Source organism: Narcine bancroftii, chromosome 14, assembly GCF_036971445.1.
Source record: "Narcine bancroftii isolate sNarBan1 chromosome 14, sNarBan1.hap1, whole genome shotgun sequence".
In the NCBI taxonomy this organism is placed as follows: domain Eukaryota; kingdom Metazoa; phylum Chordata; class Chondrichthyes; order Torpediniformes; family Narcinidae; genus Narcine; species Narcine bancroftii.
Genome location: NC_091482.1, coordinates 63534790 through 63559241, shown reverse-complemented (window position 1 = coordinate 63559241; position 24452 = coordinate 63534790).

The window sequence follows — 24452 nt, the reverse complement described above, 5'->3', positions numbered from 1 at the left end:
CAAATACATGGTATATTTACATTAAAAAACAAAGTTAAAAATGCAAAAGAAAGAAAAACCTCCTCTAAATCACCCCCCCAACCCCCTACAAACTAAAAAAAAAAAGGTCAAGGAAACCACAGCAGGAGCCCTTCACTGTCCGACACTTTTAAATTGTGTATTCGTTCTTAGAGGCCTACAAGAGAAAGGGAGTGTTCAAGATTCATTTAAATTTTAATACCAACAGTCTGTAAATGAAGCCAGGTCATTGGAATCGGATCAAAGTTTTCCCACCATCTCCTCCCTTTCTTTTACTCTCCGTCTCTTTTTTCTGTATTTCTCCTTTTTGTCCTTTTTTTCTTATTCATTCTCTGCTCCCTCTCTCCCATTTGCTTTCTTTCTCTATGTTCTTTTTCCACTCGATGACTTTCTCCCTTGGGTAGCTAATGCTAAAGATTCATAGTCCTCTGAGTGAAGAAACTTCTGTTCATCCCAACCCAACATTTAAGAGACATTTGGACCAATGCTTTAATAGGCTTCTGTCATCAAGGACCCAGGCCATGCCTTCTCATCACTGCTATTATCAGGAAGGAGGTACAGGGGCCTGAAGATGCACAATGAGCATTGCAAAGACAACTTTTTCCCCTCTGCCATCAGATTTCTTCACACCCAATGAACCACAGATACTACCTCATTTTTTGCACATATCATTTATTTTTTAAATCTTGTATTAACATTGTAATTTATAGCAATTGTTCATCCTGTTCTGTACAATACTGCTGCCATTAACAGAAGCCTAGTAGCCTGAATACATCAGAGATTGTCCTATCTCGGAAGCTAAGTAGGCTCAGGCCTGGCCAATGCTTGGAGGGGAGACCGTCCAGGAACACCAGGTGCTGTAGGTTTCTGTGAGGGGTGCTGGGCAAAGTGGCAACTCTCTGTTCGACAAAAGTTAAAGAATTTCTAGTATTTTACGTTCCAAATGTAGCATTACATGACAATAATGGAACCTTTACCTTCATGGCATATGTTCAGATTCTGATTAAGAAGGCAAAAGGGATGAGAGTGGGTGGGCAAAAAGGTTGGTGTGGATGTGATGGGCTGAAAGACCTCTGGCTATATCCTTTATAAGAAAGGAAATTGTCAATTGCAACTCCCAACCCTAGAAGGCTTGAATATTACTTCAGAGATGGATTCCTAATTGTCTTCTGAAATGGCTTAGCAAGGCGCTGATTTCAAAGGCATTCAGGGATAGGGAACCAAAGACGGTCTGAATATTCAAAATTCAAGATTACTTTATTGTCATGTAATAGTACAGAACATGTAATATTACATGAAATTGCCTTCTTCCTGCCATAAGGCAAAGAGTAGCCATAAGTGTCACCTGGCGCTCTTTGCAATAAGCGAGAAAGAGAAGCAAAAGGGAGTCCCTTAGGAGTTACTGAATGTCCGTGGATTTGCCTCCAGCGCTCCTGCAGCCTCTGGCATCTCACACCTGTGAACGAATAAAACGAATTAGCTGCAAATTATAACCCACGTGCTGAGGTCCAGAAACATCCATTACCTTCTAAAATGTTGAGGAAATATTTCAAAATAAAACACCCCACAATAGTTAAACAAAACCTGACAGAGTCTTCATGTGTCAAGAAATTGGCGCAACTGACTAAAAACTTGAAGAGATAATCCAAGAATCTACACCAACTGAACCCTCAAAAAAAATCTCCAGCCAAGAGTACAAATGAAATGTACCTCTGAATTTGAGGTTTAGTAAAACCTGAGACAAATATTTTGTTTTAATTGTTAATTGCAGTGCAATAAAACCCACAAAACCACCGAATATTCTTTCATAAAAAGAAAACAACCTGCTTCCTTTTCTTGATCTCTTGCCAAAGTTCCTTTCACAAGAAGCTGTTTATTCTGGTTTTAGACTTGGTTCCAGATAAGAAATGGGTGAGTGGCTTGTTTGGAACTTGTTCTAATAGCATTGCATAAGTCATTGATTTATCATGTTGTTGAAACAAGAGTCATCATTTTATCCCCCCTCCTTCTTTTAAGTTGAGTGGCTGCTCAGAACCTAATCTGATCAGGTATGTGGGTGGCATGGTGATTTATGACTAGAATTATGGGATTATAACTTGGTCGATTGTTGCAGAGCAGGTGTTGGTGGATGCAACTGATAATCCTTCTAAATTGCTGAACATAATTATTTCTTTCTCAGTTGGCCTTTGAAAATAGAGGGTGAATAATCACAGGAGAGAATGTGGAAAGAGTTGACCCTTGCCTCAAGAGGTTAAGGATAGGCTCCTGTGAATTCTCATTGATGCCAGCTGATTATGTTAAAGTCTCATCGTTTATGGTTTTGAACAGCACCATCAAGGAATCTTGCTGCTCCACGGGCAGTCTCAAAAGGAATGTGCAGGAATTTTGAATCCATTCCTGCCCCGTGATTTATCCTGCTGGACCCCTACAACGTTTTGGAGGAAGCCTGCAATGTAAATCGTACTGGAAAAATTCGTTGACGGTCATCCACTCTCCTGCACGTCCAATCTCCGGGACTGTTGCACTCAGGTCCTTGCAGTCTGAAAAGGCACCCAATGTGAACGAGCGCACAGGCAGTAAATAAGTTAATTTTTTTTTTGCGCGATTTTCCCATCATTGCAGTCTAAAAGCCATCCTTGCTTCCACCACCTCTCTGGGTGGTCTCACACCTCACTGTCCGTCTGATCCCCTTGAGATCCCCCAGTTCTCACACTCCTATTTTTAATTGCGCTTGCCTTGAGCTAATGAGGCAATCACCTCCCTAAACTTCTCTACTTTGCCCTCTCTATTCGTTCCAAACCACCCCTAAACCACCATTACGAGCAGTCATTACATTACCTGTTGGTTACTGAAGACTCCATTAGGAAAGTTTGGAAAGATTAAGTGGGCGCAGAGACGTCGGACAGGACCGCACCAGTGAGGAGGAGTCTACAGATGCTGTGATTGTGGTAAAAACACAGAAATGCTGGAGAACTCTCAGCACCAACAGGAGGTAAAGATGTAGAACCAATATTTCGGGCCTGAGCCCTTCTTCGAAGTATTCAATGGTGTCCCTCCTTCATGAACTCAAGTGCTCTTTGGGAAATGTAAGGGTTCAGAAGCTTTCTGTGGGATTAAGGGGAAAGAAGGCTTGATGAAATCATATAAAAACCCAGAGATGCTGGAGGAACTCAGCCAGTCTCGCAGCGTCCATAGGCCTGAGCCCTTCCCTGAGGGGCTGTGAGACCTGCTGAATTTCTCCAGCATTCTGTGGTTTTACACACCAGTGAGGTACTTGTCCTGACTGAAGGGACCCATTCAGCTCAACTCCAGAGTGACTGTAGGGATTATGCCATCGATGCAGACTCGCACCATAAATGTTAGTGAGGCATGCTGTTAATGATGAGAGTTTATTTTCACATATAATGGTTAATGTAATGGAATTTTTGCCTGCTGCTGTTACACAGGTATGTAATTACACTAGCAAACAATAAGGGTAAATTACACTTGTCAACACATTTTTCAAAAGGTTTGCTTCCTGAAAAAAAATTGGGGATTATGATAGACAACTTTAAGCTGAACACAAAGATAATTACAGATTTTCTGTATCTCGTAGGAAGTTGGAGAAACGAAATTAACTTTTATTGAATTTAGCATGTTTAATTACATAATGGTGCTGACACATTGCGTAAGTTCAACTGACCTCATCATGTTTTCCTGCTGAGTTTCATTTGTACTCAGCATCTGATGCCTCTCATGTCAGTGTCCAACAGTAGTCAGCCAGCGTAGATGGATTCCAGTTGCCCTGATAATGCTTTTCCACGGTCGCCATGTCCTGGTGAAACCTTTCACTGTGTTCTTCACTGACTATATCAAGCTCAGCAGGGAAGACATCCAGGTTCGAATGCAGAAAATGAATTTTCAATGACATGTGGCACTTTATGGTTTTGTCTGTTGAAGTAGACTTAACATGGCAGGAAATCACAAAAATGGGATACATCTAAAGAATAAAGAATTTGTGATAGGAAAAGTTTAAGGTGATTTTTTTGTGATCAGCCGCCCACAATCCATAAAATGCACCCAAAAGTGTTCGGAGCAAAATCTTCATTGTTTGGTGTTAGCTCTTTAAATATTGATTGCCGCTGACATGGACAATAGAGCAGGACCGGAGCCACACTTGTCTTCTGCGGAAGGTGAGACTGGATTGAAGAGCTTAGGCCTATTTCCTATGGTCATGGCTTGGGGAAGGGAGTGATGTGCCTCTCTTGGTTACCTGGACATTGGTTTGATAATTGTCAGACACCTTTATTGGCTTGGCTCAACTAATTATGTTTTCTGGAGATGCATGAGAGACTACAGGTGCTGGAATTTGTAGCAAAACAACCTGCTTGAGGGAGTCAGCGGTTTGAGCAACATGGGAGAAAAAGGATGGCCAACATTTTGGGGTACTGACCTGAAACGCTGACTGTGTTATTATCTGTGTAAATAAGAACTGCATCCCTCAGCATGCAATGCATGTGGTTGGGCAGAAGCAGGAAGTGACTTGTGAAGGGAAGTCGGTTGGAGCAATGCGAGGAAAATAAAAGTCCATTAAGTGTTAAACTCACGTAAAGTCGTTCTTCTTGAAAGAACAAGCATAACACTAACCATTCTTTTTCTCCCACTGGCATTCCTCCAGCAGATTAACTCATTTTACTACTTCCTTGCCTTACACTGGAGCTCAGAACTGGATCAAAATTTTCCAAAGGCAAATGCATCAGAACCTTGGTAGAAGCTCAATATACTTGGCTTCATCTCCAGGCTGAAAGAAAATTTGGTTTGTGGTCTAAAATCTCACTGATTCATCCATGTTTTTGCTTAACCATAAGCCATACAGTAGGAGCAGAAATAGTCTTTTCAGCCCATCGAATCTGCCCTGCCTTTTAATCATGAGCTGATTCACTTTCCCACTGCCCGGCCTTCTCCCCATAACCTGTGATGCCCTGGCTAATCAAGAACCTTTCAATCTCTGCCTTAAATACACCCAATGTCCTGGCTTCCACAACTGCCTTTGACAACAAATTCCATAGATTTACCACCCTCTGGCTGAAGAAATTTCACTGCATTGCTGATCAAAGCTGACGGCCTTCAATCCTGAAATTGTGCCCTCTTGTCCTAGACTTTCCCACCATGGGAAACAATCTTTCTGCATCTACTATGTCCATGCCTTTCAACATTCAAAATGTTTCAATTCAATTAGATTAGGTTTAGATGAAATTTCAGATTTATTGCCAGAGTACATATATGATATCACATACAACCCTGAGATTCTTTTTCCTGTGGGCCAGGCAGAATTACCACTAATTGATAGTGCAAAAAAAAATGTACTCAACATATATAAACAAATAAAGAAATATAAATAAACTGCAAAATGGAAAGAGAAAAAAATCAATAAAGTTCAAAAATATGAGTCTCTGATTGAGTTTGTTGTTACGGAGTCTGAATGTTGTGTGTGGAGGAAACGTGGCCTCCCTGCCTGTCTGGAATGTGTGTATTGAGGGTGTTCACGTGTCCTCCCCATCTGAAACTTATTCAGAAGTCAGATCACCTGTCAATCAAGGTTGGACTCCGGCCACCCATTAATGCACACCTTGCCGTTGGCTAGTTTAAATCACAGTGTCATTATTGGCTAGAAGCACAGATCAGCACTGAATATAACACCAACGCACAGCACATTCTTCCTCTTTGCCTTGTGGTCCAAGGCCTGGACATTGTGCCATGCTAGGTTGCTACTGTGGACATCACTGGAAGTGCCGTGGGCAAGGTGTGCATTACACTAAAGTTGAACCTTAGTATTACGATAGATCAATACTTGCAAAGAGCCATACCCCCGTTGGTACAGGGAACCAGGTGTGTGTGAGAGTCTCTGTAGTGTGTGTACTTGAGTGTGGAGTGTGTGAGTGTGTCGAGTTTGAGTTCACTCTTGTCGAAGTCCAACCTAGGTCCGAGGTGAATGTCAATATCGTTGCTTAAGTGAAATAGTGATCAAGTACCATTTAACATTTTCCCCTGTTGGCCTCCCGTGTTAATTAAAGCTACACGTGATCGTAACACTTGTGTCCAGACTTGTCTCTCTGTGAACCCATCGAACCTGATTCTCTTCCAAACTTGACGCTGATGCACCCTTATTCTCCTAAGTTCCAACAAATACAGGCCAAGAGCTGTCAAACACTCCTCATATGATAACCCTTTCATTCCCAGAATCATCCCCCCCACCTTTCTCTCTCTCTCCCCATCTCTCCCTCTCACTCTTTTTTTCTCTCTCTGGGACAGGAATGTTTTTTTGATGCCCTTTTTGACAAATATTCCATGGAACCCATGAGAAATAGGGGCAATGGTAGCAGAGCAATTATTTTATTGTACCTGTTATCCAAAGAGCTGAATTAATGAACCAGAGGCATGAGTTCAACTCCAGCCATGGAAGCTGGGCAATTTAAATGCAACTCATTAAATAACACCAAAATAAACAGTTTGGGCCACAAAATGACTGGGTTACTGAAGCACTAGCAAAGGAATCTGCTCTCCTTCCCGAGCCTGACCAAAGCGAGGCTGTGGTGGTAGCTTTCCATTGGGTTGGCCCAAGGTACTTGGTTGTCTCAAAACCACTGAAGCCGATGGAGGTCTTTCCCATATACGCTGCAGCAAGTTCAGGAGTTTGCTCATTCAGCACCAGAAGGCAATTACAAACCAGCAATACACTGTGACTAGGACTCATGGGATTATGTGTGGATGCATTTGATTGGCCTCACAAGTGTAAGTCAAACAAGGAGAGGATCTGTGCAGAAATAGTAGAGCCCTGGAGGATGTTTCAGATCAGAGAGTTTCAGGTGTACGTGTACATAGAACCCTGACAGGAGTGATAGGAGATGGGCCTACAGGACGGTGACCGCAGCAGCAGATCAGCAAAGAGGCTCAGAAGCTAGTGATTCCAGACTGGCTGCAGGTGACTTGTGGGCAAAATCACGGGCTGAGGGCTCCTGAGGCTGGCTCATGGAGTCAGGGATCGGAACCGGGATTCTTGAGGGTGCTGAGGCCAAAAAGGGCTCCCAAAGGGGCCTAAGAGGTTGAAGGCTTCTTGATCGTGTCGGAGGTTTGGATCTGGAGCTCGGGTGGCCGATGGATCAGAAGGGGTCTGTGTGACTGCAGAGGCTGTGGGAGGGCTGGAGGCGAATCCACAGACACTCAGTGACTCCATTTTGCTTCTCTTTCTCTTGTTGCTAGGGGCACCGGCTGGGCAATGCTCACAGTGACTCTTTGCCTTCTAGATGCACGAGTGGCGGGGTTGATGCACTCACGACAAAGAATGGATGAGGAGAATCCCAAAAACTTATTGTACACCTTGGACGTGTTTATTCATCTGAGAGTTAAATGAGGCTTAAAATTTTTAATATAAATGCAGAACATTCTGGAAATGTGCAGCAGGCCACACAGCATCTGTGGAAGATAAAGCTCTATCCTTTCGGATATGGAGAGGAGTGCTGGACTTGGAACGTTAACTGTTTCTTTGTCCTCAGATTCTGCCTGATCTACTGAGTGTTTCTCATGTTTTATGCTTTTATTTCAAATTTTCAGCATTAATTCAGCTATTTTGATATGCTTTGACCTGTTCCTCATGGTGTTGTTAACGCTTTGTTCATTTCTTTTCGATTTCAGATTTACTGTCAGAATGTATACCTGTGTGGCTGTGGGGGCTGCAGAAGCGCTGGAGGCGAATCCATGGACACTCAGTGACTCTGAAGGGAAACTCTCTTTCTCTGACTGGAAGAGGCGCTTCAGGCAATTTTTGCCAATGGCGAATCTGTCTGCCTTACGGCAGGCAAAAGCAATTTCACGCAATGTGACAATGTTTTATTACACGACAATACATTGAATCTTGAATCCTGAATGACAGCACATACAACCGTGAGATTCATTTTCCAAGTGGCAGTGCAAAAAAACTGGACACAATGTACACATGTAAACAAATAAGTAAATGTAAACAAACTGTGCAATACAGAGACAGAAAAATAATCAGTGAAGTGCAATCGTGAGAGTCCGTAAACAAGTCCATATTGCATGTCAAGTTCAAGTTTGAATTTCTTGTCATGTCACCATGGTGCAGTGAAAAAGTTTGTATTGCGAGCAATCCAGCTAGTCAACCCATGCACAGGACAGCAATTAAAAACTGTACAGAACACACAGTTTCCGAGAGAGATCAGTTCGAACAGAGCTAAGTACATGCCTTAGTGGGCCCCTTCGCTCTTTGACAGAGGGTACAGTTCTTCAAAATGCAACCAGGGAAGTCAGCAATCCAGATGAGAATGGCAGCCTATCCCTGCCAATCTTGGTGTCCTAACCTGCTTGGACTCCCTGCGGCTAGATTCATAGGGCTACAGAGACCGGAAGATTGAGTTAAACCATCTTCAAAGGTTATGTAAATCTAGCTGCATTCTTTAGCAGCTGTTTGTTCGTGGGCCGTTGACTTTGCTAACAGCAGTTGGTATTTTTTTCCCAAAGGCCTTGTTTATGCAAAATTAGATCTGTTTGCTGAAACACCCGGAACTATCCAATAGTGCAGTAGACTTTCCAAACAGCGGAAAACATCGTTGGATCAATAGCTTGTATCACAGTCCTGATAAGTGCAGCAAATTGTGCCAAGTCTAATATTTGTCTAGCCTGCTATTGGGCTCTTCTGCATTGAAACAGTAAAACATTTGGCTTGTGGATACAAGGGTATAAAGGTTGTTCCAATTTAATACCTTACTTAGAGCAAACAAGGCAAGTAAACATGCTAACTGATGAAATGTGTAATAGCAAACAGTGTACTTGTCAGTGTAACTTTATTGGAGGTCATTTAGCACAGAGAGCTAGGGCTGCTTCTGTTAATGTGTGTGGGTCGCAGTAATGTATATCAATACTTGGCACACATACTGCTCGGATGGTGGTGTGGAGGCAGATTTTGCCCTTTGAACTTTGGCCCCAGTGTGTGTGACTTACTGACGTGGGTAACTCTGATATCTTGTGGCAATGGGATGAAGATATGGTGGGGGAGGTGGAATAGTGGTGGAGGGCCCACTTGGTGCATGCTTTCAGTTTCATTGAGATGTACTTGTCACATCAACCCGACTGTAGACATTTAAGTTCCAGATCCATTTTAAACTTTTAAAAATGTATATTTAAATTTAGACGTACAGCGCGGTAACAGGCCATTGAATTGACCTACAACCCCCGGTATGTTTCAAATGGTGGGAGGAAACCAGAGCCCCCGGAGAAACCCACACAGACACGAGGAGAATGTACAAACTCCGAACTCCTCACAGACTGTGCGGGATTCGAACCCTGGTGCTGTAAAGGCATGGCGCTAACCACTACACTAACCGTGCTGCCCATTTTGGGTAGGAATTTTTAGTTGATTTAGTTGCCTATCCCTCGAAGAAATCATTGCCTTGTGTGACCTACCTTTGAATTAGTCAAAATATTGCAGAGAGACATTTTTATAACCGGAATCAGAATTTATTGTCACAAAATGTGTTGTTTGCTCGAAATTACATTTCTGCAAATATACTATTAAAAAAATGAATTAGAGCAAAAGAAGAGAAAAAAATGTGAGGTCGTGTCTGGGGTTCGTTGTCTATTCAGAAACCTGATTGTGCAGGGGAAGAAGCTGTTTCTGTACCATTGCGTGCTCGTCTTCAGTCTCCTGTACCTCCTCCCTGATGGTCGCAGAGTGAAGAGGGCATGGTCTGGGTGCTGAGGTTCCTTGAGGACAGTGACTGCTTTCTTGAGACACCGCCTCTTAAAGGTGTCCGCGTCTCTATTTTGAATTGACGCCCTTTATCTTGAAGTTGTGCCCTCTTGTCCCACCTGCCACATCTACTCTGTCCAGGCCTTGCAGCATTCCCTCATCCTTCTGAACCCCAATGAGCAAAATCCAAGAGCCAAAAAAAATTTCTCATATGCTAACTCTTTCATTCCACATATCATTCAAGCAAATCTTCTCTGACCCCTCTCCAATGCCAGCACATCCTTTCGAAAATAAGGTGCCCAAAACTGCACTCAGTATTCCAAGTGAAGCATCACCCGTGGTCTATGGAGTCTCAACATTATATCCCTGATCTGAAATGTGTTTCCTCTGCATTCACCTTCCTCACCATTGGCAATCAACCTTTAGGGTATCCTGCATGAGCGTTGGCTGTTAATCATGGGGTTGACCCTAGATTGAGCCAGAGCTTTGGGAAGAATAACAATGACCTACAATTAACATCAGGAGCCATGCACAAATCCCCCCTCTAACTAATACCACCACTTTGTCAGGGCTTGTACCACTTGTGGCTGATTTCCTTCAGGTGACTGAAGGAAGGGGAAATGACCTTTGCGTTCTGGAGAAAAATAATCAAAGGTTTATTTACAAATCAAATGACTACAGCTCTTGAACATTTTCTAAGTGGATAAGCAAACCCATTAGCAAATAGACCAGCATTAGGTTTTAGTTAAGAAAAATCTATCTTCACTTTAACCATAACCTCGTCGAGAACCATCAAAAGATCTCTCTGCACTATTCAAACATCACCTTTTTCACACTGAATGCAACTGTAATATTAATTTACCTTTCTTTGTATATTTATTACCCCTTTTTCTGCCTCATGGCACATTAAGGTGATTTCATTTAAACTATTTTTGTTTATGTAATTTGTGTCTCCAACAAGTAGGAATTTTGATGCATCTAAGCATTGTACTTATGTATATGACAATAAACTCCCATCTCGAATCTGCTATTCGCATATCATGGAACTTAATTTGTATTGAATTTTTAATAGATCAATCAAAAGCTGCAGAGCTGAAGTATCCATATCTCGGTACATCTGGAGATTGGGATGTGTGTCCTAATGCTGAGCCGAGGAGGATGTGAAAAGGTTTAAACAGGGAATTTGGGGTATTTTTTAGCTTCAGGCCCTGCTGGCATTTTCATGACTTGGGCAAGTAATCGCAAAGTAGACCAGTTTCTGGCCATCTTTAAATATCTTCAAATTGAGGGTGGTGCTAGACCATTCTGTTCCCTGTCATCCTGCCAAATGTGGGTCACTTTTACTGATACAACTTTTGATTTGGATGACTTGATAGGGTGAAGGGTCTGTTCCTAAGATGCTCAGTGTGAACTGCATAGAGATCCACGCACACAATACATAGTACATACTTTTTTCTTTGGCTTGGCTTCGCGGACGAAGATTTATGGAGGGGGTAAAAAGTCCACGTCAGCTGCAGGCTCGTTTGTGGCTGACAAGTCCGATGCGGGACAGGCAGACACGATTGCAGCGGTTGCAGGGGAAAATTGGTTGGTTGGGGTTGGGTGTTGGGTTTTTCCTCCTTTGCCTTTTGTCAGTGAGGTAGGCTCTGCGGTCTTCTTCAAAGGAGGTTGCTGCCCGCCAAACTGTGAGGCGCCAAGATGCACGGTTTGAGGCGATATCAGCCCACTGGCGGTGGTCAATGTGGCAGGCACCAAGAGATTTCTTTAGGCAGTCCTTGTACCTTTTCTTTGGTGCACCTCTGTCACGGTGGCCAGTGGAGAGTTCGCCATATAACACGATCTTGGGAAGGCGATGGTCCTCCATTCTGGAGACGTGACCCATCCAGCGCAGCTGGATCTTCAGCAGCGTGGACTCGATGCTGTCGACCTCTGCCATCTCGAGTACTTCGACGTTAGGGATGTAAGCGCTCCAATGGATGTTGAGGATGGAGCGGAGACAACGCTGGTGGAAGCGTTCTAGGAGCCGTAGGTGGTGCCGGTAGAGGACCCATGATTCGGAGCCGAACAGGAGTGTGGGTATGACAACGGCTCTGTATACGCTTATCTTTGTGAGGTTTTTCAGTTGGTTGTTTTTCCAGACTCTTTTGTGTAGTCTTCCAAAGGCGCTATTTGCCTTGGCGAGTCTGTTGTCTATCTCATTGTCGATCCTTGCATCTGATGAAATGGTGCAGCCGAGATAGGTAAACTGGTTGACCGTTTTGAGTTTTGTGTGCCCGATGGAGATGTGGGGGGGCTGGTAGTCATGGTGGGGAGCTGGCTGATGGAGGACCTCAGTTTTCTTCAGGCTGACTTCCAGGCCAAACATTTTGGCAGTTTCCGCAAAGCAGGACGTCAAGTGCTGAAGAGCTGGCTCTGAATGGGCAACTAAACCGGCATCGTCTGCAAAGGGTAGTTCACGGACAAGTTTCTCTTGTGTCTTGGTGTGAGCTTGCAGGCGCCTCAGATTGAAGAGACTGCCATCCGTGCGGTACCGGATGTAAACAGCGTCTTCATTGTTGGGGTCTTTCATGGCTTGGTTCAGCATCATGCTGAAGAAGATTGAAAAGAGGGTTGGTGCCAGAACACAGCCTTGCTTCACGCCATTGTTAATGGAGAAGGGTTCAGTGAGCTCATTGCTGTATCTGACCCGACCTTGTTGGTTTTCGTGCAGTTGGATAATCATGTTGAGGAACTTTGGGGGACATCCGATGCGCTCTAGTATTTGCCAAAGCCCTTTCCTGCTCACGGTGTCGAAGGCTTTGGTGAGGTCAACAAAGGTGATGTAGAGTCCTTTGTTTTGTTCTCTGCATTTTTCTTGGAGCTGTCTGAGGGCAAAGACCATGTCAGTAGTTCCTCTGTTTGCGCGAAAGCCGCACTGTGATTCTGGGAGAATATTCTCGGCGACATATATATATTTATACAAATATACATAAAATAAATTTGCAGTGTCTCAACTCAATGGACTGTTTCTCTGCCTTAAAAAACACAGAAGTACTGGAGGTACTCAGCAGGGCTCACAGTGTCAATAGGAGGTGAAGATATATTACTGGCGTTTTGGGCCTGAACCTTTCATCAAGGTACGAGTAAAAAGCAGGCAGGTGCCTGAATTAAAAGGCTGGGGAGAGGGAAAGAAAGGGCACAGGGAGGAGCACAGACTAACAGACAAAAGGTGATAAATGGACGTGGATAGGGGGACGGGGAGGAAAGGTGAGAATTGATCAGAGGATGGGAAGGCAGAGCTGGAGGAAAGGAGGCAGAGGGAGAAAGAGAGCGAGAGGAAAGGAGAAATAGAGATAGAATGGGGGAAGCGTTGAATGGAAGCCGGAGAAGTTGGCATTAATGCCATCCAGTTGAAGCACGCCCAGACAGAATATGTGGTGTTGTTCCTTCAATTTGCGGGTGGTCGCAGTCTGGCACTGCACGAGGCCGCAGACAGAAACCTCGGTTAGGAATGGGGCGGGGAATCCCTCAGCCTCCACAGATGCTCCCTGACTCGTCCCTCCAGCGGATTGTTCTTTTGTTCCATGTTACCTTCAATTCCCATACCTTTCAAAAATGTATCTAATTCTTTAAATAGCTTTGATCACCCAGCCCTGGAACCCTCCAGGCAAGAGAATTGCACCATTTCACCATCCACTGTGAGAATGAAAGGAGAGGGATTCATTCAAAGGGTGGGTCTACGCTGAGCTACATCACTGCACCTCTGCACTAATTAACGTGTCGCTAATATATCCATCAGTTCTGTAACCTGAGTAGCCCCCACCTCTGCCCGGAGCCTCTGCTTGGCTACAATCCACTCAACCAAACCTGATACTGAAGCAATCCAACCCCAAATTACATGCGTAAATTGAATTTTTTTTTAATCCTTTTGCTGGATTTAGAGAAAGCAATCCACGAGAAAACCAGGCTCAGCTGTAGATCCAAGTAATCACCACGGTTACTTTCAACTAGGGTTATTTTTTTAGGCAAATCTAACCACTACCCTGGCCTCTGTGGATGTGAGGGTAATAATAGGCATGCTTTTGAAAGCTTTTAAGTCACCAGAAGGATTTAATTCAGTCAGAAACTCGGAAGAGTGAGTACAGCAATGAAGTAAGTGAGTGGTTCTCTATGGTGCTTTTAAAGTCATTTTCAATCATTTAGAATCAGGTCACACGCAGGCTGAGAACCAGGCATTTATTAAAAATATTTTTCTGATGCATTTACAGTAGCACATTGAATATATTTTAATATGATTTCTGATTTTATAGCCAGCATAAACCAGTGGGTGAGGTGAAGGATTCTGGACAAATTAACATCTACTGAGTGGAGCATCTCTGGGAAATAAATCCCTTCAAAGTAAAAATGACACAAACTGGAGGACATGCATTTAGAGAGGGCCGGGGTTGGGGGAAGCTTAAGGAAAATGTGCGGGGCAAATGTTTTTTTTAAACACAGAGAGTGGTGGGTGCCTGGAGTTGTGGTGGCAGCAGATTCGTTAGTGGCGTTTAAGAGGATAGACATAAACGTGCCGGATGGAGGGAGTGCAAGCAGCAGAGTTTGGGTTAATTTGGGCGTCATGTTCAGTGCAGACACGTAGGCCGAGAGGCTTGTCCTGTGCTGTCCTGTTCCAGGTTCTGTGATAACGCAGGCAATGGCCATCGCTGGGAGTTTGGCCATTTGCCCAAAACCGAGGCTGTTGATCTAAGGAGCAGATGAATTGAATTGCTTCTTGTCAAGTGCACCAAGATGCACTGGAAAGCTTTGTTTCGCACGCTATCCAGGGAAGCCAATCTATCCCAAACTAGTTGGAGCTTGTTGTGCAAAAATTAACTGCCATCGTTTCTCCATGACAAAAGTGACTGCACATCTGAAGTTGTTCAATATCACCAACAATCTGTTGCCATCACCAACAACAACCATTTTCTCAGAACCCTGAGGAATGTAGGTATCTCCCCGAGATTACTGACCAATTTTTACTAATATAGAGAGTATCACAGCTTAGTAAGAAACCGTTCCACCCCAGACCACCAGAAACTGCAGAGAGTTGTGAACGGAGCTTATACCCTGACGAACTGTAACACCACGTCTGCGCTTTTTGTTTGATTATGGCACAACTAGATGGTTTTAAGTTTTGAAGTATTCTTTTTCATATTTTTAAAATTTTTTCCAAGAATCATATAGAACATTATTACATGCACCATATAAATAGTGTTATATAATTACAGATAATTGCCCAAATCTTGCTCTCCCCCCACATAAAAAAGAATGATCCATTAAAGAAGGGGTGTTTGAGCTACTTCATTAATGAGTCCATGTCTTGATCTTCAGGAGTTCAATGCTATTAACCTAACTATATTCTTTAAAACCTTTCAGGAAAGTTAATTAATTCTTAAGCCAGTATGATTCAAGTAAGGTTGCCATATTTTAACAAATATGTTATATTTCTTTCTAAGATTATAAGTTATCTTTTCCTTGGGGGGGGGGGCACAACTTTGCATTAGTTTTTAATTCTTAGGTATGAGTTGACAGGCCTGGATATCACATAAAACAAAGCTTTTCATTGTATCTTGGTACACATGACAATAACCAATTCAATGAAATTCAGACTTCAGAGACATAATGCAGCACGGTATCAGGCAGTCAAGCCCAATGTCCAGGCCATCCAACGTGAACCCTTCCTCATAGAACATAGAGATTATAGCACAGTAAAAGCCCTTCAGCCCACAATGTTGTACTGACCTATGTAAACCTACTCAACAAGCAACACCTTCCCCACCTCACACTCTTTGCATCCATGTGCCTGACTAAGAGTTTTAAATGTTCCTATTGGGCCACCCCTGGCAATGCATTACGGGCACCCACTACACTTTGTGTTAAAAAAAAACATACCCCTGACGTCTGCGCTAAACTCTCCTCTCCTCACTGTATGCAGATGTCATCTGGTGTTTGCTACTCTCACCCTGGGAAAAGAGTGCTGGCTGCCCATTCCACCCATAACTCATAATCATGAGTCACTTCTCATCTTCCTCAGCTCTGCTAACCTTGCTTCATAAGGACATGCTCTCACATCCAGGCAGCATCCTGGTAAATTTCTTCTGCACCCTCTCCATGGCTTCCATATCCTGTGATGAGCACATGTCTAGCCCCATCTCGCAACATTAGGTCGATAGGCCCCTGTGTCTGACTGCAAAACATCTCTGACATTGTGCTGGACCCAGCTACCACCACTCTCTCCAGCTGAGCATTCCAGCCACTTCCCTGTGTAAAAATGGTCTCTCTCATATTTATTCTCCATCTCCTCCAGTTCATTGACTTGTATATACAACTTGTATATGCCCAGTGCCAGGGCAGGTCCGAACAGGCAGGTTCAGTTCAGTTGCTGTCTCCTTCATGTCAATATTTCCCTGCCCTTTGTTCTCATCCTCATCGTGACTCAGAGTAAAAACTGGTTTATTTACCAGCATAATCCTCAAGATTTGTAGCTGGAAGTTTAAACTACAGGTGGTGTACCGAGAAGGTCCGGAGGGTAGAGTTGGACTTCAGGGGAGAGGCTGATTGTCTGCATTTGCAAACCAAAATTGAGACCACAAATTTATTTCATTTTATGATTATCTGAGCAAGGTTTTGTTGGGATTTTTTAAACATTGCATGCCCAGTGATGGGTCTCTTTCTTATTTATCTGAAAGAATCACTGCATTCATCATTCAATTGATGACCCATGATGCAATGAAAGGAAATATTGGTGAGATTATTCAAACACTTGTAAATACTTGTAAACTGCACTGCAGGCATTCCAGGACCAGCTCGGGTCATGATCTGTATTGTGTACCATAATAATTTTTTAGTGCTGCCTGCTCTCCCCCGTGGCCCGCTGTACCACTCTGTCTCGACAGTCCGTTGCCTGCTCTCTGTTGCTGTGGGCCAATAAGCCTGACCCTAACCCTAACCTGAACCCCATGGCTACCCCTACCCCAGAACCACAACCATAGCCCTAAACCTAATCCTAACTCTATCCCAGATCCTAACCCTAACTCTAAGGTGTGAATATAAAGTCACCCACTATGCAGCCAATAAACTTACCCCAGGACCTATCAAAATACCCAAGTACTGGAAAGGAAATAAGGCCCTGATCGCACAGAAACAGGCACAGGGCAATGGGCCAACCAAAAGTGGCAATTTATCGTGACAAGGAACCTCTGAGAGAGGAGACCAGTGAACGCAAGAGGGATGATTATCCTGCTGTCTGTATTTTGAAAAACTAGACTGAAACCTAACCCTAACCCTAGTTTTGACACTAGGTCTGCAGATTGTGAGCAAGCTGGTCTGTGCATTTGTCCCCAGTTTGAACAGTGCCCCGCCACCAGTCCTCAATGATTGATGATTAGTAAAGGATTCCTTAAGGTGGTATGTGAGTGGAAAGAAAAAGTTTGAAATCCACTTCTTTCGATCAACGTTTGCAGTAGATTTTCCCATGCTCTTTTATAAATTGTGTGTGTGTTTTATTAAATTGTCCATGTATTTTCCCATGCTCCTTTATACATTGTGTGTGTCTTATTAAATTGTATGCATTTTATCATAAATTGTGCGTGTGTTTTAATTCTCACTATGATTTTTCCATGCTCCTCTATTAATTGTCGTGTGTTAATAAAAGTAACGTTTGATAGCAAACCCCTGTGTGCAGACTTGTCTCTCCTGGACTTGACATTTTCTCAACGCAACAATGACCAGCACGGGAACCAACAGTGTTACCCTAATTTCAACCTGGCATATAAAACAGGGGAAATATCTTGGAGCCATTTTTTTGGAAAAGCAAGTGGGTCTAACATGCTGTCAAATACGGTTTCTTCTCCTTCTGGCTCTCCACCCCATAGGATGATGACGATTCCTTTCAGTCAGTTTGTGGGGTTTGATATGAGGATACCCCACTCCTCAGAATGGAACAGCATGTACATGAACGGATTTAGGTGAGTAGGGGTTGCACAGGTCCAGACTCACCCTCTCGACATCCCCTCCCAGATCCAGCAGCATGGTGAGGTCCAAGACGGCTGGGGGAAGGTCTTTTGCAGTGAATGGCCAGACCAAACTTCGATGCAAGGGTTGCCCTTTCCAAGCTTCACGGCACGTGTTTGCTAGATGGCAAGAGGGTTCGTCCGTCCTTTGACAAGTTTTTCATCCTGCAGGGTGGGGAGCCGGTTTAGTCGCTGACCATCCGACCTTGCGACAGGTAATACTGGGTTACAGGGTACCAGAAGCACGAGTGACTGACCAGTATGTTATATGTGACATGAGACACAGACGCCGACGTTACACGTCCCGCTCCTTTTGATCGCAGAATGCCAGCGTGCTATAGAAATAGGCAGACTGATACGGAAAATTGCAGGTTTTGGTCATTCCCATGCGAGCAACCAATGCCGGCATATAAGAAAAATCACGCGAATGCTGTGTAAAAAAAATGAGTCTCTCCAGCCTCTCTTTGTTTGCTCAAGATTCCAGCCCCTGCAACTTTTATGTTTCCTTGGGACATTGTGTCAAAGGTGCTCTATAAATGCAAATGGCTGAGAATTATTTGAACCCTTGAAATGCCTCATCTGCATCTGCACAAGATCCAAGGTAATGGTTACTTCAATTAAGTGTTCATTGAAAATGCTTTGAATGAACTGCAATTACTCACCACAGGCATCCACCAAGGACTGCTTGACTGAAAACCATGTGAGGATTGGTGACGCTATAATGACGCTATATTGTTCCTGTACAATATTCCTCCTAGTTTACAATATTACTTCCACAGTGCTACCCACACAGTGAACACAGTTGTCACATTTCTGCGAGAGTGATAGTGTGAAGGTACCCGATGATGGATCATTGTTGAGGAACTGATCTTTCCCACTCAGAGGTCTACCTAATCTTAAAGCAGGGATGAGGAGGAACTACTTTTTGCAGAGAGCAGTGAACCTGTGGAGTTATTTGGCCGAGGAAGCAGTAGAGGCTGCCTCATTACATGCCACATCTGTTAGTTGATTTGTGTATAAGACGATCCCCAGAATTTCCACCTAAAATGTAGGTTTTGAGCTGTACTCAATGTATTAAGACTACCCCAAGTCTGGCACTTACCACTGACCAGTGATGTTGTCACAATATTTTAAAAGCAAATTTCCCAGTAAAGGTTTAAATTATATTTGCATATTTTAAAAGAAGCCACTGTTGGCTCCTTGAACAGGCCGTTTAAAGCCTGTACAGAGCCGACGGCAGTCGGACTGGGTGGATGGACCCCACGAGGGAGCACTGAGACTCTGCTGTTAAGCTTGGATTTTATACTTGATGTATAAGACGACCGCTGGTTTATGGTGACATTTTTAAAGAATCAAATACAGGTCGTACATCTTTAATCTGGTGACATTAGGACCTGCCATTGCCGGACCACAGAAAATACCAGAAAACAGAAATTGACCCCTAAGGAACCCCCTATGTAAACATATGAAAGGTAGAACAAAGCTTAAAACAGGAAATATACTGTAGGATGGTACGGTTAGCGCAACGCCTTTACAGCACCAGTGATCGGGACGTTAGTACAAACTCCTTACAGAGAGAGCAGGACTCAAACCCCGGTCCCAATCGCGGCAGTTTCAACCTTTACAGCGTCAGCGATTGGGACCGGGGTTCGAGTCCCGCACTGTCTGTAAGGAGTTTATACTAATGGCGGCAGATTCAACCTTTACAGTGCCAGCGATCGGGACCGGGGTTTGAGTCCCGCACTGTCTGTAAGGAGTTTATACTAATGGCGGCAGATTCAAACGTGCTGGATCATGGGAATTGCCAGACCACAGAGTGGCAGATAAGAGAGGTACAACCTGTACTGTCTTATACGCTGACTAGTTAGATTGATTTTTGCATTGTAGGGAAATTAAGGGTTATGGGGAAAAATGATAATATTTAATTACAATGAAATTCTTACTTGCTGCAGCTGAATTTTGACAATAAAATCAACCACAAAAGTATTCATTTCCTGATCTAGGTCCTGACCTAAAGCTTTCACTGTCCATTTGTCCATTTCTCTCTACAGATGCTGCATGACCTCTAGACTCCAGCACCTGTAGTTTTTGTGTGTCTCCAACGTGTCCTCAGTGCTATTGGATGAGGGACCCATTCCTGGTCGGGACATCGGGGCGGCGATCACCCGCTCCTCATCACGATGAGGTCAGGGAAGGTTTTATGTTCACCTTAAGTGGACTTTGGTTTAACATCCCATCCAAAGGAAGCCTTCTCCAACACGGCAGTAGCCCCTCTGCCCTGCACTTTGCATGCTTCAAGTTCTCGAGGAGGATCTGACTCTGTGGGCGGTGACCCACAGAGACTCACACAACCTTTAAGGATTTAGACGAGCACTTGAAATGCTGTGGTGTAGATAAAACAGGTGCTACAGTAAAAGTCCATAAATGTGGATTCCAGAAATCTGGATCAACCGGGAATCTGGACTTTTTGAAAACCTTCACATTTTTTTAAAAATTAGCAGGCTTTTATGTGCATGCAAACATGCATAAGGGCCACAGATACCCTGGGGCAACAAACCGACCACTTTATTTTTCTTTAAAACTGCTCGTTTTGATAAATGAAACCTGCAATATTTGCAAATGAATAAACTCCATTCTTTATTCCTCCTTATATATGAATTTTAAAAGTACTGCCCGAGAATCCGGAAAATCCGAAACTCCTGACCGACCCAATCCCGAGCAGTCTGGATTTTGGATTTCTACTGTACATGATGACAGGCTACGTAGATTGTTGGGATGTGTATTGATGTCTGGCATAGACTCTTTGGACCAAAGGGCCTGTTTCTGTGCCTTGTGACTTTCTGAATGTTAAACTACTTCTGTCTTAATGCATGGAGTAGATGTTAATGTTTAACTTGACTTGTTAAATTCTTGTTAAGCAGCAATTAACATGTGACACACCAACACTTCCAATAACAGTTAACCTAGTTAATGGGTGATTGGTTAAATTAAATAGTGCTGTGTAAGAGAGTAAGCTTGGTTGCCATAGTGGAAAATAAAAAAACAAGAATTAAGTTATGTGTTGGTCCAGGAGCAAGTCTGATCTCTGCTGTCTTTCAGCCACTCCTAAAGGTTTCCTCTGAGTTCAGGTAATGATTCCTGTCCTTTTGTGAAATGAGGAGCAGAACAGAAGATGAGCTCCATATTTCGAGCACCTGCTACTGAATCGCAGCAGTTGTGAGTGTGGGATTCGAAGCAGCCAATCTCCTCACAACCAGCTCCCACTGACCCCAAGGTGCTAATGTCCTGATGATACCTCGCTGTTCTTGGTGAAGAATGAATATTGTCAGGAGACCAGGAGGAAATCTCTACTTTTTTTTCCAAGGAGTAGACTGTTAATATTTTTTACTTGTATTGTTTCGGGGCCTGGGTGTTTGCTAGCTCGGCCACTGTTTAATGACCATCCTTTGGCCGTTCTCTATCTCCCACTGGTTTTGCTTGACCCATTAAGTTCTCCCAGCAGACTGCACTGGACGGTGAAGATTTTGGTTCCTGAAAATTTTTGGGTGTATTTTATGGATTTTGGATCATGAAATTCTCCTTTAAAGATTTCCAATCACTTATTTTTTTTAAGATCCATCCAGCTGGCTGCCTCACAAAAAACTAAGTTAAGGAATTGAAGTTGGATAAACTCTGGAATAGTGGGGAGGTTGGGGGGGGGCTGATTGATGGGAGTTCTAGGGACATTATTACACCTGGGAGGCAAGAGGCGGGTAGCTAAGTAATGATAAGGAGAGGAAAAGGGAACAGGCAGGATGTGCAGGGCATCCCTGTGGGCGTCCCCCTGAAATACAAGTAGTCCATTTTTGGATACTGTTTGGGGGGGGGGGGTGGAGGGGGAGAAACGACCTACTAGGCACAAACCACGGTGATCAGGTCTCTGGCACAGAGTCTGGTTCAGTGGCTAAGAAGGGAAGGTATGAGCAGAGGTGAGCTGTAGTGATAGGGGATTCCATGGTTAGGGGGACAGATGAGAGGTTCTGTGGAGGAGATCGATTGTCTCAAATGGTATGTGGCCTCCCTAGTGCCAGGTTTTGAGATATCTCAGATAGTGTTCACGGCATTCTCAGGAGGGAGGGTGAGCAGCCAGATGTGGTGGGCCATATTCTTTGGCTTGGCTTCGCGGATGAAGATTTATGGAGGGGGTAAATGTCCACGTCAGCTGCAGGCTCGTTTGTGGCTGACAAGTCCGATGCGGGACAGGCAGACACGGTTGCAGCAGTTGCAGGGGAAAATTGGTGGGTTGGGGTTGGGTGTTGGGTTTTTCCTCCTTTGCCTTTTGTCAGTGAGGTGGGCTCTGCGGTCTTCTTCAAAGGAGGTTGCTGCCCGCCAAACTGTGAGGCGCCAAGATGCACGGTTTGAGGCGATATCAGCCCACTGGCGGTGGTCAATGTGGCAGGCACCAAGAGATTTCTTTAGGCAGTCCTTGTACCTTTTCTTTGGTGCGCCTCTGTCACGGTGGCCAGTGGAGAGCTCGCCATATAACACGATCTTGGGAAGGCGATGGTCCTCCATTCTGAAGACGTGACCCACCCAGCACAGCTGGTCCATATAGGAACCAATAATGAGCATAGGAATGGTGAGGAGGTGCTGAAAGGAGAGTTCAGAGAGTTAGACACAAGGCTGAAGGAGAGGAGCTCCAGGCTAGTGACCGCAGGATTGCTACCCATGCCATGTGCTAGTGAGTTTAGAAAAAGGAGAATCATGTAGCTCAACTCATGGCTAGAGTCATGGTGTAGGTGGGAGGGCTTCAGGTTTCTACATCATTGGACTCTCTTCCAGGGAAGATGTGATGTGACGGATAGCTTCTGAACTGGAGGGGGGCTAATATCTTCATGAGAAGGTTTCCTAGTGATGCTCAGGTGGGTTTAAACTAGATTTTCAGGAGGAGGGAAACCAAAGTGTTCGAGTAGATCGCGAGGTGGTTGTGTGAGGGCTGCATGAATAGACAGAAATCAAAGGTTTGTATGTGATAGAAATGTTCTCCGGTGTATTTATTTTATTGCAATGAAAACCACTGTTTCAATCATCCCTAATTGACTTGTTATGTGCACAGTTTCATAACTCCAAAGGAAATGGGCCAAGGACAATTTTTATCAAGCAAAATATTTCAGTAACAATTGGGTCTAGAGCAGTGATTCTCAACCTTCCCTTCCCACTCACATCCCACCTTAAGCAATCCCTTACTAATCACAGAGCACCGATAGCATAGGGATTACTTAAAGTGGTCTGTGAGTGGAAAGAAAAAGGTTGAGAACCACTGATGTCAGTTGATCCTTTTCAACATTTTTTTTGTGAGTGTAGATGAGTGGAATTAACCACAAAATAATCATTTAACCGCTGAAACAAGGTTGCCCAGCTTTTGTTTGGTTTCTGAGTTAGGGGGATATTTTTGCAATGAAATTTGATTCCTTTTCATGTTTGACCTTTAAGATATTGGGAGGCTCAGTTTACAAATGTTGCTCGATGTCTGTGTTGTATCTGTTAACCGTTATTAATGGAATCCCCATCTCTTTGATTCATTCTTGTGTTTATTAGTCTGAAACAGGTAGCAATGTGCCCTTGTCTGTCTTGGTGATGGAGATTGTTGGCTTTAGAGCTTCTGTTGAGGACACTGGCTTTTTAGTTGCAATGCCTTTGGTAGATGGTGCTCACTGCAGTCTCTGTGAACCAGTGGTGAAGGGAACAAATTGATACTGTTTGACTGGGATGATCTTCCACGGGCAAGTGGAAAGCATCTCCTAACATCCTAACTATCAGTGGTAGAAAAGTTTTAGATTGACAGGTTCTGGCCTACTGGGGCTTCAGTTTAATGTCTTGGACAAAGGCAGAACAGAAATCCCTCGGTGTAACACTGGCCAGTGGCCACCCATTTAAATTTCCCATCCTATTGCCTTGGTGACATGTCTGTCCATGGTCTCGTACTGAGACCACTCATAAGTTGGAGGAACAGCACCTCATCTTTTAACTGGGCCTCCTCCCAACCGGATGGCATTAATATCAACTTCTCTGGTTTTTGTAAACCCCCCCCCCCCCCCCCCCGTTTCCCTTCTTGTCTCTCCATTCCCTGCCTCCCTTCACAGACATGATCAAGTCTACCTTGTCCCTCATCACATCCAGTTAACACCTTTTGTTGGTCTGGATTCCTCCCCCATTGTTTGAATTCTAAGACTTTCTGATATACCCTGATTCTGCCTTTTACTGATTATTTTTTCCTTGAGGAAGTGCTCAGGCCCGAAATGTCAGCAATGTTTCTTTGATTCTTATAGATGCTGAGTTCCTCCAGCTTTTCGGTGTTTTTATTACAATCACAGCGCCTGCAGCCTATCATGCTTCTCTTACCAGAAGGATGCCTAGATCTTGTTGCTTCATGCTCTGGGATGGGATTTGACTCCACGGCCTATTCATTTTGACAAGGCATGGTTGCACCAAGTGTCTCTACTATGGTAAACTGTTCTCAACGTGAAGCATTAGTCCAAACTAACTTGAGAGGACTATAAGGAGATGTCAGGACAAAGGGAAGAACAAAGGAGGAAGACCGAGAGGCTTGGAGAGGGAGAGCTCGGGCTGAGGCAGTGAGAGAAATGTCCAGTTTTGGTGAGTGCGATCGCCATCATTGAAGA